Source organism: Acanthochromis polyacanthus, chromosome 10 (assembly GCF_021347895.1).
Source record: "Acanthochromis polyacanthus isolate Apoly-LR-REF ecotype Palm Island chromosome 10, KAUST_Apoly_ChrSc, whole genome shotgun sequence".
Taxonomy (NCBI): domain Eukaryota; kingdom Metazoa; phylum Chordata; class Actinopteri; family Pomacentridae; genus Acanthochromis; species Acanthochromis polyacanthus.
The window spans coordinates 19,762,237-19,778,974 of NC_067122.1; the positions used below are offsets into that span (position 1 = coordinate 19,762,237).

The 16,738-nt window shown below is 40.8% G+C and overlaps 1 protein-coding gene and 2 pseudogenes across 11 annotated transcripts in view; all 3 read right to left on the reverse strand.

Annotated features, from left to right (window-relative positions):
• Positions 1-16,738, reverse strand: part of LOC110967045 (protocadherin alpha-C2-like) — a 112,795-nt gene that overhangs the window by 35,139 nt on the left and 60,918 nt on the right. The window contains exon 1 of one of the 11 annotated variants that reach the window (XM_051954320.1): positions 14,961-14,984. The exons of the other annotated variants lie outside the window; for them this stretch is intronic. The gene's annotated coding sequence lies outside the window, so the exon portion shown is untranslated. Of the gene's footprint in view, positions 1-14,960; positions 14,985-16,738 lie in introns of those variants that run through there. 11 annotated transcript variants of the gene reach the window in all.
• Positions 9,062-11,378, reverse strand: LOC110967056 (protocadherin gamma-C4-like; annotated as a pseudogene).
• Positions 13,235-14,228, reverse strand: LOC110967057 (protocadherin gamma-A4-like; annotated as a pseudogene).

Consider the following 16,738-nt stretch of genomic DNA (forward strand, 5'->3'; position numbering starts at 1 on the left):
TTTAGGACCCAATATCAAGCATGTGCAGGCTGGTCCAAATCGGTCAAAGAATCTGTGAGATTTTGACCTTAATTGGCCTTTTGGACATTAAAGGGACACACTTCAAAACTTCAACATGGTACCATCTGGCCCCCTGTTGACCTAGGAAGCTGATATTGTGTATACAGACTCACAGGGGGCCCTAGTACTTGTGGTTAAAATTTCGTCCCGTTCGGGTAAAAAATGAGGGTGAGGGTCTAATTCCACTGGCAGAAGGCTCTCAGGGTCAATGAGTCTAACAAGACCTGATTTTCCAACATGAACACTTGGTCAGATTTTTCTACTGGGACCCTGGGGCTGATCTTTTACTATGTTATACTAGGCTATATTTGGAGCTGAACTGTGGTGGTTTGGTGTCTCTATGACCTTCCTGTGACCCCTGGCGCAGGGTCAAAATGTCACATTTTTGGACATTGAAGCCCCATAAATTAGTAATTTTTGCATCAAATGAGCTGAAACTTTTAGGGGTGATTTAGGTGACCTTGGTGAACAATTGATTTGAAGCACAAGTCTCTAGGTCGTTCCTGGAGCTACTTCCGGTTTGGGAGGGGCTAGGAAAACAGTTCCAGTGGATTTAGATTTTAGATGTTTCAGAGGTACCAGATCCCAGGTTTCAGCTCTCTGAGTGTAACAGAAGTGAAATGAGAGCAAAAGAGGGACAACTATTGAAAAACATGGTTTTTTTGCCCCTCATTCCTTCTTCAGGGCCCCTGGAGGTCTGAAACGTGCATGAGCATTCACATTAGCCTCTATATCTAGAACCTGTGCAGTTTGGTCCAAATTGATTAAGGAATGTGTGAGATTTTGACCTTTTTAGCCCGTTTTGAAGCATTTGGACATTAAAGGGTTAACCGTAGAGTCAGAAACAGGGACGTGCTCGGGCCCCTTTTGAGCTAACTCTCTGAAAAAAAATATGCAAGGTCAGGGGGTGGTCTAGTAGGAGTGTGTCCGATTTGGTGTCACTAGACCCAAAAATGACCGAGCAGGAATGATTTTTACATGTTTGAAGGCCTCAGGCTTCATCACTACTAGTAGGCCTCACTGCTGAAAAAAGCAGGTTCCCATGGGCCTAGACCCTTGAAAACAGATACAGTGCTTCATGTGACTGCTCTGAATAGTCCCACACAATATCAGACTTGAATTCCACTGGGAATGACTTTTATGATACTTGATATGTTGCACAAAATGTCTCCTTCATTTGAAGTCTTCAGATTTAGTGATCCTTGACCCCTTCAAAGGTGTTTTCACTGCAGACTTGCTCCCAGAGCATTCAGCACACCCTGTCCTATGACTTTATGCTCTTTGGTGCACTTTGATGTTCTCACACTGTTTCTCATTCATTTTAACAAAGGCCCCTGTTCCATTGTCTTCTTTGCTCCTATTTTGCCGTTGTAAGTCCTGGTGGTCTGAAAACGTACACCAGCATTGCTTTAGGACCCAATATCAAGCATGTGTAGGTTGGTCCAAATTGGTCAAAGAATCTGTGAGATTTTGACCTTAATTGGCCTTTTGGACATTAAAGGGGCACACAGTGTGTCCTCTGCTTGTCTTGAATCATAAATCAACGTCAGTAAATTTCTTGCTCCTTAATTAGAGATGTAAACGAGATGCCATATTCATTCAATATTCATTACGGTACTGGATGGTTTAAAAAACAAAACTTTATTGCACTATGTCAGTGAACAAAACAAACAATGAACACCGGACCATGATGTATGGATTGTACTTTATTTCATGGGGAAAAAAGTATTTAATAGACTGCATAAACACACCCACCAGGAAATTACGTCAATTTGTTCATTGTCTAATTAATCGAAATCCAAAATATTTTTTAAAAAAAATGATGCTTTTGTCGGGAGCGAGCGATAACATCCGGATTTTCTCAAAAATGTGGAATATTGAAAACTTTAAAATTAAACTAAAAGAGCATTATGTAGCACAAAATTTTAGTTATTAGTTTAGTGGGTTGCTTGGGAATAGAAATTTGTAAAATACAATAATTCATTAAATTAAATCTTAAACTTAAATGTAGTGACTGTAATGTCACTGTTTATGTGATTTATGTTATGGTTGGTTTCTGAGGTAGATTATTCTTTAATTATTACTATTAGGTCATGATATCTTTGAAGAAGAACATTTTATTTTTATAATTCAAGGTGGGAGTATTATGTGTTGTATGCTTTTGGTTAGGACAGGTTTAGTATATGTATGTTATTTGTATTGTATACGTGTATTTTTGTATGTATTGTTTATGTATTTTGTAATTTGATTTGTATGTATTTTGTGTACATGTTGCTTTTTGGTGTTGTCACAAATGAAATTATGAAGACTCCAGGAAGAACAGCTGCTGCTTTGCAAAAGCTGATAGGGGATCTTAATAAAACAAACAAACAAACAAACAAACTGATGTAAAGTTCTTTATATATGTGTCTTTATTAGTTAAAAGACAGGACATTGTAATTGTAAGATGTCATTGATTTACACCTGCATTTTGTGCTTCATGGCGCTAGGTGTGCTGTTTGCATGTTGGACATTGTTTTACACAGACACCACCGAAGAAGAAAGGTGCAGCAGGTTCTGCACGTAGTTCTCCCCTGTATTTTGCCGACCACGGTCAGAAAGCGGACAGCAGCAAAGCCTCAGGCATTACAGCGACACCAAAAAAATACACATTTTAATTTCACAATATTCGTTCAGTTCTTGTGTATGATCTCTGGTTTGTTATGACGATGAATCTTTCACGTCTTGGAGTGGAACTGTTACGTTTCCCACCGTTGCTATGGTGGTTGCTATGGACGCTTCCACGGGCTAAAGAAAGACAGGGGGATCTTGTTGTGGGCAGGAATAAAGTTTTTAGATCGCTGTGCGCTGACTGGTGTATGGATGAGCTCAACAAATGATTGCGGTAAAAGCACGTTCATGGAAATAAATACGGTTGTTTGCATTGACAACGAGCGACTTGTGGATCATTGAAATGCAACTTGTTAACAAGGGAGCGAAGCGCGTCAACTGATGAAAGGCCGGGGAAGACATCTCAGTAACTAGCAGTAATCACCAAGAGTTACATAAATGATTTAACAACTCAAAAAATTACACAATGCAACAATACAAAAATAAACACACCGCTTGTTTTCGTTTTTGGCAGCGTCCTAATCAACCAACATAACGTACAAAATGTGACACTGTCACAATTTAATGCCGTGAAGTGAAATTCAGCGTAAAAACAAACCAAACCACAGATCATTTCCAATAACTGAATGGATAATGTGAAAGTATTATATATATTTCTCGCTAAAAATGTCATCAAAATGTTTTTTTCTGTCCAAACTATCTTAAAATAATGCATTTTCCACGGAAAATAAAAGGAATAGCCGCCATGTTTTCATTTTGAGAAGCCTGCAGCAAGCAGTCACGTGACCCTTCGTCAGACCAATACAAAAGAATTGGGGGAAAAAACGTGAGCATCTCACAATTTTCAGGGCCAAATTGTGAGATCGTAACGTTTTGCATTGTGGACAAACGTGACTATGTCACAATTTGATGTGAGACTGGGTTGCTTTTGAAGTAAAATATGTAAACACAACACTGTAGTCAACAACTAGGAAAACCTACCCCACACAGGCCTAGCTTGTGTTTTACCAAATCCTGAGGTCTAAGTGCAGCCCTGACAGGTACAATATGAAGCTAAGGTAGTATCACTGAATACATCAAAAGCATAAACACAATCCAGACCTTAGATTTAACATATAGCAAAACTGGAGGTGAGTAATAAGGAGCTGCTTTGTGTAGAATGCAGAGACATTATGAGCACAAACAGTAGAGAATTTAAAGCCCTAATGAATGAATGAATGAATGAATGAAGAACATAAAGCAAAACATGTAATTCCAGTGCAGCTAATAGAAACATCTCAGGAGAAACAATCTGTAAGAGCACAAATATAAACGGGGCAACATCAAACCTAAGGGAATTACAGGCCCTGCAAATCTATGATCCACCCACACAGGGTTTTTTTTCATGCGAACTGCCTAATTAGACCTACTCTAACATCAGTGTAGGCATTTTCAGATTGTAGTAGAATTACATTCTCCACTTTTTCCTGTTTTACGTGATGCATTGAGACAAAATGCCCCTTTGTCATTATTGTGTGCTTTTCAGGGAACACATATCAACATCAACATGGAACGAAAAGCCCAGGTGTAAATAACAAATGAAATGTTATCTAAACATCCATCAACCTGCTTTGGCTTTTGGTTCCAGGTATTGTGCATGCTGGCTCAACAGTACATTCACATATAAGAGAGTAAGCGTCAATGCTGTTAGTTACACCTGTGCTTTATCTGCTATGACAAGTCAAACTATCCACAGTAATAATAATAAAAGAGGCAGATGAATGCAATGAGTGTGGTGACCTCACATGATTTTTTGCACTGCTCATCTTCTAAAGAAGTTTAAAAAAAAGTCAAAACAGCTGTAGGAAACACTTGTGTTAAAGAAACTATACAAATAAAAATCTAAACATATAAATAAAAACTAAATCAATTAACTGCATACACACACACGGCAGGGGCAAAACAGACCATCAGTGCCTTATGACTGTGTCTATGGAAAGCTACAATGAAGCTCAAAGTGAACGTATTTGCATACCTGCCATACATTTGGATACTGGTCAACTCACTCCCCGGTCAACCCACTCCTCAGAAAGTCACTTCCCAGAAAACTCACTCTCCATATGTGTAGGTTACTTACCTATAACTAGCTGAAATCCATGGATGATATCCTTTTACACTGAAAGTTGAAATACCCTGACCCTAAACCTAACCCTAAGTGGGGAGTGAGTTGACCAGGGAAGTGAGTTAACCGGGGAGTGAGTTGTCCGGGGAGTGAGTTGACCAGGTACCATACATTTATGAGTTAAACACTGCTTTCAAACCTCACAGCCCATAGATGAATGCAGGACAAAGTCATATCCAAACTAAAGTGGAAGCAATATTCCATCCAAGACACAGTACATGCTGTCAATAATTCCTGAAAGCTAATGCTACGGGGGGCGGGGGGGGGCAGTCCCCTATAAGAGTAAAGTAACCAAATCACAACATATCACAAAAAGCTTGCTCCTACTACTAGTATAAGAGTAAAGTAACCGAATCACAACATATCACAAAAAGCTTGCTCCTACTACTTGTATAAGAGTAAAGTAACCGAATCACAACATATCACAAAAAGCTTGCTCCTACTACTTGTAGTTGTAGCCATTAGCTCGTTCACATTAGAGAGGCAGGGTTTGTAATTAGACAAATGCTCATAACAGGTCACTTCAACAGACAAAAATGGGGTATTTAATACGAAACAAGATCAAACTGTTGATAATGGTTGATGTTAACAGCACATTAAAGTGGGTAAAAACAGAACTTACTTAGCTAGAATACCCAACATCTGCAGCATCTCCTCCCGAGCAGCCGAAAGATAATATTAGCTAATATAATGGCTGCAATGTAGCGTGTAGCCACCAGGAGCAGCACTGAGCCCACAGCCGCTGACAACTGCTGAGCGAAGAAGATCCGCCATGTTGTTGTTTTGACATTTTTTAAAGTTTTGGCGGCAACTGAGCTCCATTTGTTTGTTTGTTTTTCCTGAGCTACATTGACACTGGCATGACACATACTTTTTTTCCTCTGACAGCTTGCTACGACATTTAAAGTCTCTGGTAGGTTTTAATTTTCAACTATTAGCAACTTAATGGACTTTGAATTATTAGTGCTTAAGTGCATCAAACGTCCTACAATATGAAACTGTGAGCCACTGTGAGCGATTGGGACAGGTGAGTTAAAGCTGGAGAAGCCGGTTATGTCACATGAGTAGTTTCAGAAGTTGGCCTACCTTTTTCTGACTGCATTTCAAGCCTATGAATTGTGAGTATTTTCAGTGATAGTTACATGTTTATTGAACTCCGTTTGTCGTTATTGCTCTGTTTGGACTCACGGCTGTTGAGTCTACCAGTAAAATACTCGGTTTAATGAGGACTTGCACCTAACGGAGTGGAAATATCGCTTGGCTGTGGCAGAGTGTGACGATCTACATCAGATTAACGGGTGACAGTCTGTGGCCTCAGTCCGACGGTCAGACAGAAACAGCAAGAGAAGTTCTAATACCGTTTTCAAAGCTTACTGTGATAAACCAGTTGGACCTGAGTTGTTCTACTTTTAAAAAGATTTTAAGTAAAACAATGACATCATATAAACCATCTCACCACATTCTAATCAGAGATTTCACCTTCCAGCCTTCAGAACGTCGATATGCTTCATCTAAATTTTCCCCCGTTATTCAGGATTTATTTATTTTACTGGGGCATTGCAAGTTAATCAACATTGTATTCTATAGAATCAATGCATTGTAAATTAAATGCACTGACTTTACAGAACACAAAATTAAAGGTATTTTTTTCTAAAGACGTAGAAAAATAATAGAGACGGGAATATTTATTCTACCAAAACTTTAATGAGCCCACCCTTGAACTATATAGCTAGCTGCTGTTTGAAACAAGATCTCACAATTCCAGACTTGAAACAATAAAATGAGAATGAATAAAAACAGACCAAATAAGATCATCTTGCTGAATTGTTCTACCCTAAGTTCCATCTACAGATTCCCTCTCAGACTATAAACTGCCTTTTCACTGAACACCTTTACACTTATATATATACTTATGACTACCAACAGCTGTGAATAAATGTTATTTTTTCCCTTTTTATTGGCTTTATTTGACAGGTAAGTAGAGAGACGGGCGGAAAAGTAGAGAGAAAACCTCCAGCAAAAAGCCGTGTGCTGAACCCGGGCCACTGCGTCGGGTAAGTTATCTTCCTGTTTATAGATCTCCTGTTCAGTCACCCGAGCTAATGCCCCAGTATATGTGGTATACTGAAAGGAATTGGTGTCTTTTCTCAATGACATGTCAGTTTACCGTAGTATGACACAACACAGTTCGGCTGCTGGTTTGAACATGAATGTCCTGTGAATTTTGCTAAATTGCTGCATTTCTAATCCAATACGTTAAATACTGCTGGGCTGTTTTGGTAAAATTTTGACGTTTGTGTTATTTAAATAAGACAGTGTAGCTACAGTGTGATCTAAACCTGCCAATACTGTATCAATATATTAATGGTATACTGCAACAATTTGGCATTCTGTTATCACACAGTTTGGTGAACTTCTTGTTAAATAAAGTGTACACCGTGTGCTGGTCTCCTGTCTGCTGATTTAACAGGTTTTAACAGTAAACAGAGATCGCAGCTCCACTGGTTCCACAGTCTATGTTCCAACCGCGGTGGCGTAGTTTTTCTTTCATGTAGCCTGACAGCGCATGACTTTTAAAATGAGAACGCCTCTTATTTCCAGTTATTTTGTCAAGACAGAAATGTATAGAACAGCAGAAATCTCATTTTATAGACGAAGTTGTCCCATTGTTTATTTCCTGGTCAGTAGTTAAGAAGTCCTGAAAAGCCACGCCAACGAAACATCTGTCTCAGAAACCCTGCTATCGGAACACCAGTTAATCTTGAACACCGGCTAGCTTTGCTAACATTTTGCGGTACAGGCTGCATGTAGACAAGTAAGCGAGCGGAATGCAGGACGCCTAACCCTAACCCTGACGCAGAAACTTCATTAGTCAACGAATAATGAGAAGAGAAGTGAACCAAACGGTTTCAAATGGTGCTTTGTCAGACAACACCAAACGCTCTGTTTTGTAAACGTCGCTGTAAGAACAGTCCATCAGAATGATAAAGCTGATGTGGTTCTGTAAGGCCATAGTTTTTGTAGTCATGTAAAAATATACACGAACACCGTAAATTCTAACATCATACAATGTTAGCAGCCTCGAATGCCAGTAGTTTTCCTTCAATGAAACTTACACGTTTACAGTTTTTGTTGGTGTTGTCAGAAAGATGATTTTCCCTATTATTGAGGCCATAGTGTGTGGTGGTATATTGCACTGCATTACTTGTTAAGGTGTTAGAATCATTTTGTCCACAACAAAATACCAAAATATCCGGAACACTTATGCATTATTTTAAATGAATGCAATCCAGTGCACCATCACAGCTCAATATGACCGCAATAATGAAGTACAGTTATCGTTTTTAACAACGCAAACAAACAGTAAGCCAAAGCTTCGTAAAAGTTAAATTTATGGCTCATGTGTTTATAATGATTTGTGAATTGACTGGGGGTTTTTCTGTACGCTTGAGTAATGATTTAAGTTTTCATTCTTATGCAGCTGTTCAAATTACAACTTTTATGCTTGGAGGTGATACTAAGCATTCAATTTGATCTCGTTGTTATGCATTTAAACCTACGCAGTGAAAGGGTCTGTCGCTGCCACTTCCATAATGTTACAAGTATTTTCACGGGATCATCTTCTCTATCATTCTAGTAACTTCTTTCGATTTCCTATGTTAATATTAACTAAAAAATATATTTTTCTACTCATAGCTAGTTTTTGGCGGCGCTGCCCATTTTGTGCTGCACTTTGTGATATAGCCTGATAGAATAGGTACTGTCAAAATGAAGCTCGAACAGGCCGCAGTGGTTTCAGAACCACGGACAGCGTAGACCAAGCAGCAGAGAGAGGAGACATGTAGACAAGGAGTGACAGAGCAAGCGGACTTGATACTGGCGAGACGATGTATACGAATGCTATAAATCTTGTAACCTTTAAACTGACTGGGGAGGATTACATCTTACCTTTTCTTTGTTAGGCAAAGTCTGAGTCCTGGTAAAAGTGTCTCCCCCGTTAATACTGATCAGTTCAGCATCTACTGGTGAAAACGGTGCGGGGAAAACCACTACGTCACTCTTCAGCGTGTCTGAGCTGAAACACACGTCATACTGCTGAGTAGCTTTGGAGTAAGACCAGCTCCCGTCAGGGTGTGTGGTGATCATTGGGGCGCTGTACCTGCTGAAATTGCCGTCTGTCCTGTGACATCTGACAGCTACTAAACTGACGAGGCTGAGCAGAAAGATCACTGACACCGACACAATGGCGATGAGCAGATAGAGGTTCAAATCAGAGAAACTGTCCTCCTTTATGGGCACATGTCTGAACTGAGTGTGGATGTCAGCGGTGCTTTCAACAACCACCACCTCAATAGACACAGTAGCTGACAGGGAGGGTTCTCCGTTATCAGAGACCAGCACCACCAAGGGTGAGTTTTGAGGTCATTGTCACTCATCCTCCTCTTAGTCCTGATTTCTCCGGTGCTGGTTCCAATCCTGAACAGGTTGTTTCCTTTTGGTTCAGACAGATGATAAGACAGCAGGGCATTGTATCCAGAGTCTGCATCTACAGCCCTGATCTTTGCCACAAAATATCCTGCTTCAGCAGAATATGGGATGCTCTCACTGTTGACAGAGCCGTGCTCAGAATAGGGAGAAAGAATCGCGGGGTTGTTGTCATTTTCATCCATTATAAAAACGTTGACAGTCACGTTGCTGCTGAGTGGAGGAACACCAGAATCTGTGGCCTGAACTTTGAACTGGAATGTTTTCAGCTCCTCATAGTTAAACGATTGCAGGCTGATAATGTCTCCAGTCTCTGAATTGATGTTGACAACTGACCGTGTTACACTATTTTTATTATTGATATTATTAAGAACTGAATAACTTACTTTGCATTTTCGTCGACATCAGGATCATCTGCAGTCATGGTATAGATTACAGCGCCGACGGGACTATTTTCTTTGACGAAAATGTGTGTCACAGGTTCCTTAAACCGAGGTGCGTTGTCATTGACATCAGAAACGTGCACTGTAATAACGCTAGTACTGGACAGGGGAGGGAGCCCTTCATCAGTCGCTGTTATTGTTACGTTGTATTGAGACACTCGTTCTCTGTCCAGAGTGCCGTCTACGACTAAAGAATAATGATTCTTATATGTGTTCTTGATTGTGAATGGCACAGAATCAGCTAGTCTAACCTGAACAGCGCCGTTTTTATCTGCGTCGTAATCTCTCACCGTGATGAGTCCAACCATTGTGTCTAAGGCTGCGTCCTCCCTCACTACGTTGACTAGAGATGTTATTGATATTTCTGGTGGATTGTCATTAACATCTGTGATTTCAACCAGTACTTTAGCAAATTAGATGCCCTTGGATTTGGCCCTTTGTCTTTTGCTTGGACCCTTATTTCCACTGCCACTGTTTTTTTCGTGATCCAGTTTCACCATTTACTGTAATCTCCCCCGTTATGGGATTGATGGCAAATGTATCGACATCGTTATCATTGTCTTGGTTATAAAAGAATACTGTAGTTCCTCCATTAAGACCCCGTCTAAATCTCGAGCATGCACAGAATACTACGGTTGCACCGCGGGGCGTGTTTTCCAGCACTGTGGCTTTGTACAAAGGCTTGTCAAATACTGGAATATTATCATTCACATCTTGCACATTAACTGTAATATGTAACGTGCCTGATTTAGGAGGTTTCCCTCCATCTGCAGCTGTCAGTGTTAATTTTAGAACCGGCTGTTTCTCACGATCTAAGGTTTCTGCAGTGCCATTTCAGCGAACATACTCGGCTCCCCACCATCTGCACATCCAGCGTGAAATGCTCATTCTGGCTCAGCTTGTAGCTTTTAACTGAATAAGTTCCGACATCTGCATCGAAAGCCTTGGGTAAAGCAAATTTTTCCACCAGGGAAGGCTGACTCAGATACATTCAAATCAATCTCCGTATCCGGAAGGGACGGTGCATTGTCATTTATATCCAAAATTTTAACCTCAAGCGGTATAGATTCAGCGAGAGTTCACAATGGCTTCCACTTCCAGAGAGCACTTCACATTTCGCGAGCAAAAGCTGCTCTCGTCTATTCTGTCTTTCACCAAAAGCAAACCAGTCTTAACGTGACTTCAAAAGACCTCGTATTCGGACCTGAGATCTGAAACTCGTTTCCAGTTCTTGCACATCTAAATGTAAATCCTTCGCCAAATTTCCTACAATGGTACCCGGGCTCGATTCCTCTGTGGTGGAATACACGATCTGTGCTGCTGCGACACTCCATATATGAAATACAGGAAACAAATAATACATCCAGTGTCGGAAAATATCCCCTTGTTGCATTCTGTAAAATACTGCTAAACAAGTTAAACGAAAAAATTACTCCAGCGGTAACATTGCTCACTAGTAGTGAATCCTATCAAAGCTCCTCAGTACAGAGAGACTGTTCGTACTGCTATGACAAACAAAGAATTGCAACTCTCTTTCAAGGGAGGAGCGGTCGCACAGAATGAAACGACATTTCAATTCTGTGAACTAATAGCGACATCTTGTGTCATGTTGAAATCAGAGACGAGAAAAGGTGAAAGAGAATATTATTGAATTAGGTACACCCACCTGTCATTTTAACACCTACTTCCACAAGATTAATTTTGATTTACTAAATAAAAGCGACAGACTCTGTTACCTGGCTACCAAGAGTTGGAAGTTTGAATGGACTATAGAAACATAAATACTAATTTCTTGTAAGAAATATAGGAAAGTTACATGCACAAATATTGAAGTAAATGACCAACACAGCATTGACAAAGAGTAAGCGAGTGTTTCTTCTCTAAAATGTTTCAGATGAGTATCTTAAATGGCACAGAAAAGTACATTTGATTCTACACAGCAACACAATTGCCAAGCTCAGAACAATGTAGTTGATGACTTACTTCCATAGTGGTCATTATGTAACAACTAGCTTGAGGACTTTATGTAAGTAAAGCATATGTCATTGACAGCGCTGCAAATTACATTCATCACTCTTACCTTTTTTATTAGGTAAAGTCTGAGTCCTGGTAAAAGTGTCCCTCCATTAATCTGATCAGTCAGCATCTACTGGTGGAACGGTGCGGGGAAACCACTACGTCACTCTTCAGCGTGTCTGAGCTGAAACACAGTATACTGCTGAGTGGCTTTGGAGTAAGACCAGCTCCCGTCAGGGTGGGTGGTGATCATTGGGGCGCTGTACCTGCTGAAATTGCCGTCTGTCCTGTGGCATCTGACAGCTATTAGACTGATGAGGCTGAGCAGAAAGATGACTGACACCGCCACAATGGCGATGAGCAGATAGAGGTTCAAATCAGAGAAACTGTCCTCCTTTATGGGCACATGTCTGAACTGAGTGTGGATGTCAGCGGTGCTTTCAACCACCACCACCTCAATAGACACAGTAGCTGACAGGGAGGGTTCTCCGTTATCAGAGACCAGCACCACCAAGGAGTGAGTTTTGAGGTCATTGTCACTCATTCTCCTCTTAGTTCTGATCTCTCCGGTGCTGGTTCCGATCCTGAACAGGTTGTTTCCTTTTGGTTCAGACAGATGATAAGACAGCAGGGCATTGTATCCAGAGTCTGCGTCTACAGCCCTGATCTTTGCCACAAAATATCCTGCTTCAGCAGAATATGGGATGCTCTCACTGTTGACAGATCCGTGCTCAGAATATGGAGCCAGAATTGTTGGATTATTATCATTTTCATCCAGAATTAAAACGTTGACAGTGACGTTGCTGCTGAGTGGAGGAACACCAGAATCTGTGGCCTGAACTTTGAACTTAAAAGTCTTTAACTCCTCATAGTTGAAAGACTGCAGGCTGATTATATCTCCTGTCTCTGAATTTATGTTTACCACAGAAGTTATTGGAATACTTGTTGATAAGCCATTTAGCAGTGAATATGTTACTTAGCATTTTCTTCTATATCAGGATCTGCCGCAGTTATAATGAAGATAGTGTCTCCCACTGCACTATTCTCTTTGATATATACATTAACCACAGGCTCTGAGAATAGAGGGGCGTTGTTCATCACAATCAGAAATGTGAACTAGAATAACACTGGTACTGGAAAGAGGCGGAGTTCCTTCATCAGTGGACTATGGTAGTAACATTATATTTAGAAGCACTCTCTCTGTTCAAGAGGTCCATCAACTGTTAATAATAATAGTTTTTGTAGTTTAACTTGAGTTTAAAAGGCACTGGGTCCAAGAATATTGCATTGGTGAGGCCATTATTACCCCCATCTTTATCAGTCACAGTCACCAGAGCGACAACTGTACCTATCTCAGCATCTTCTTTAACGGGCTCATAAGAGAGGTGATAATGATTTCAGGTACATTGTCATTAACATCAACTACTTCTACTAACAATTTACCATGCACCACTCGTGAAGGTGTACCTTTATTCTCTGCCTGTATACGGATATCATAGGCTGCATTTCTTCATAGTCTATTTGCCCTTTACAGTTATTTCTCCTGTGTTTGGATTTATTGAGAACAAAGACTCAGGATGAAATTTCCTCTTTCAATAAATGAATACACTATTTCACTATTTAGTCCCTCATCCAGATCTGTAGCACTTACAGTCACTATGGACGTCTGAAACGGAGTGTTTTCAGTGACTTGGGCCTTATACAGAGGTTTACTAAATACGGGAGCATTATCGTTATATCCATAACATGTATAACTATTTTAATGTCCCTGATCGGGCAGGTTTTCCTCCGTCCAGAGCAGTTAAAATTAGGTGGATAACAGACTTTTTCTCCCTGTCTAGAGATTCTGCAAGAACTAACTCAGCAGACTCGCTGTGCTGTCCGCTGCTCTGTACATCCAGTGAGAAATACTCATTTGCACTCAGCTTGTAGATTTTGACCGAATTACTGCCGGTGTCTGCGTCGTTTGCCATTGGAGTAATACCTCTCTCCGGGAAAAGAAGATTCCGAAATGTTTAAGGTCTTCTCCTTTTCACGAAAAGATGGTGCATTGTCGTTAATATCGGTAATCTGAACCTCAATGCGATGCAGATGCATCGGGTGGCTCAGAATGGATTCCATATTTAAGGAACATTTTGCCGTGTTTGGACAGAGCTCTTCACGATCAATCCTGTCGCAAACAAACAGCGCCCAGTTTTTAAATCCACGTCAAAATATTTCTTAGTATTCCCAGAGACGATGCGCAAATCTCGTTTTTCCAGTTCGTTAACATTAATCTGTAAATCCTGTGCGAGGTTTCCCACCACCGTCCCTTTGTCAACCTCCTCGGAAACGGAGAACGAGAGCTGCGCCGCCGACGCGTCACACAAACAAAGCAAAGCTATTAAATGTATCCAGATTGTGACTCGAAATCCTCCACGTCCATCGCTGCCCACAATGAAAGAAACAGTCATTTTTGAACATGTCCACATTTGATGTGAATAACAGACGAAGCCCGTTCTGTCCCGTGACCATTTGTGTATTTCTGACAAAGTACTGGTGGACTACCGATGATTTCGGTAGGAGAGGTGGAGTCTGGAAAAAAGGAGCCACGCAGATATCAGTGGTCTCCAGCGACACCAACTGTTACTTTTGTAGTAAGGTTTAAAGAATAATAGTCCTCAACAGACACAGGAAATAATAGTACTTATCGGAAGTACAGCCGATTTATGTAGATGGTGAAAGCGGAAAGATCAATTTCAGTGGAAAGTACAGTCGCTCACTACTAAAGGCAAGTTGTCATGCATTAGTAAGGCTTTATCAGTCATGTGCAACCAGGTAAACGTATGCCAAAAATATAAATAGTTTGCAGTTATTATTTTTTTACTTGACAGGCTTTCCGAGCACCAAGTAACAGTGTCCTACAGTTCGCACCATAGACAGCGACCCCGCTGGTTAGCAGTTTGACTGAGATCTCAATGACCTCTCTGCTTCAAATGCTATTACTCAGCACAGTCCTTACACATTCAGCATCATGCTAGTGAACTGCTTTTCTGGGGAAAAAAAGATAATGCAATTGATTATTTAAAATCTTAATTCCCCGAAATACTACATACAAAATAAGAAAAAGTAATAGCATGTTGAAAACGTCCCAAATCTGATAATCTGATGGCCCCATATGTACTCTGAGATTATGGTTAACTCACCTTCTCTTTATTAGGTAAAGTCTGAGTCCTGGTAAAAGTGTCTCCTCCGTTAATACTGATCAGTTCAGCATCTACAGGTGGAAACGGTGCAGGGAAACCACTACGTCACTCTTGAGCGTGTCTGAGCTGAAACACACGTCATACTGCTGAGTGGCTTTGGAGTAAGACCAGCTCCCGTCAGGGTGTGTGGTGATCATTGGGGCGCTGTATCTGCTGAAATTGCCGTCTGTCCTGTGGCATCTGACAGCTATTAGACTGATGAGGCTGAGCAGAAAGATCACTGACACCGCCACAATGGCGATGAGCAGATAGAGGTTCAAATCAGAGAAACTGTCCTCCTTTATGGGCACATGTCTGAACTGAGTGTGGATGTCAGCGGTGCTTTCAACAACCACCACCTCAATAGACACAGTAGCTGAGAGGGAGGGTTCTCCATTATCAGAGACCAGCACCACCAAGGAGTGAGTTTTGAGGTCATTGTCACTCATTCTCCTCTTAGTCCTGATTTCTCCGGTGCTGGTTCCGATCCTGAACAGGTTGTTTCCTTTTGGCTCGGACAGGTGATAAGTCAATAACGCATTGTATCCAGAGTCTGCGTCTACAGCTCTGATCTTTGCTACAAAGTATCCTGCTTCAGCAGAATATGGGATGCTCTCACTGTTGACAGATCCGTGCTCAGAATATGGAGCCAGAATTTTTGGATTATTATCATTTTCATCCAGAATTAAAACGTTGACAGTGACGTTGCTGCTGAGCGGAGGAACACCAGAGTCTGTGGCCTGAACTTTGAACTGGAATGTTTTTAACTCTTCATAGTTAAAAGACTGCAGGCTGATTATGTCTCCAGTATCTGAGTTGATGTTTACGAACGACGTTATAGGGATACTTTTTGAGTCGCCTACTAATGAGTATGTCACTCTGGCGTTTTGATTTATATCAGGATCTGCTGCAGTTACGGCATAAATCTGAGCTCCAACTGGACTGTTTTCTTTGACATAAACATTAATCGCGGGTTCGAGAAAACGTGGTGCGTTGTCATTGACATCAGAAATCTCCACATTTGCAACGCTGGTGCTCGATAGAGACGGACTACCTTCATCACTAGCTGTAATCGTGACATTATAAAAAGGACACGTTTCTCTATCTAGGGATCCATCGACAACTAATGAGTAATAATTTTTATAATTTGAGTTTAGCTTAAAAGGTGCAGAACAACAAGTTTGCAACGAATCTGACCGTTTTTTCCTCCATCTTTATCAGTCACTGTTACTAAAGCGACAACGCTTCCTATGTCAGCATCTTCTCTGACGGGGTTCATAAGTGACGTCACCACAATTTCTGGGGCATTATCGTTCACATCAACTACCTCTATCAGTAGCTTTCCATTTGCTCTCCGAGGCAAGGAACCTTTGTCTGTTGCTTGAATATGAATTTCATATGCTGCCTGTGCTTCATAATCCAAATTACCTTAACTGTGATCTCACCGGTCTCTGCATTTATAGAAAACACATCAGCAGGGTTGAAGTTTGCACGTTTAACAAAAGAGTAAACGACCCTACCGTTGTCCCCTTCGTCTAAATCGGTGGCATTAAGTTGAATAACTAATGATCCGGGTGAGGCATTTTCATTTACACGTGCCTTGTAAAGTGTTTTGCTAAACGACGGCGTGTTATCATTAACATCAAGAACGTTGACATGTATCTGTACAGTTCCAGTGTTGGAAGGCTTACCTCCATCTACAGCAGTTAGTGTTAGTTTAAAAACAGCTTGTTTTTCTC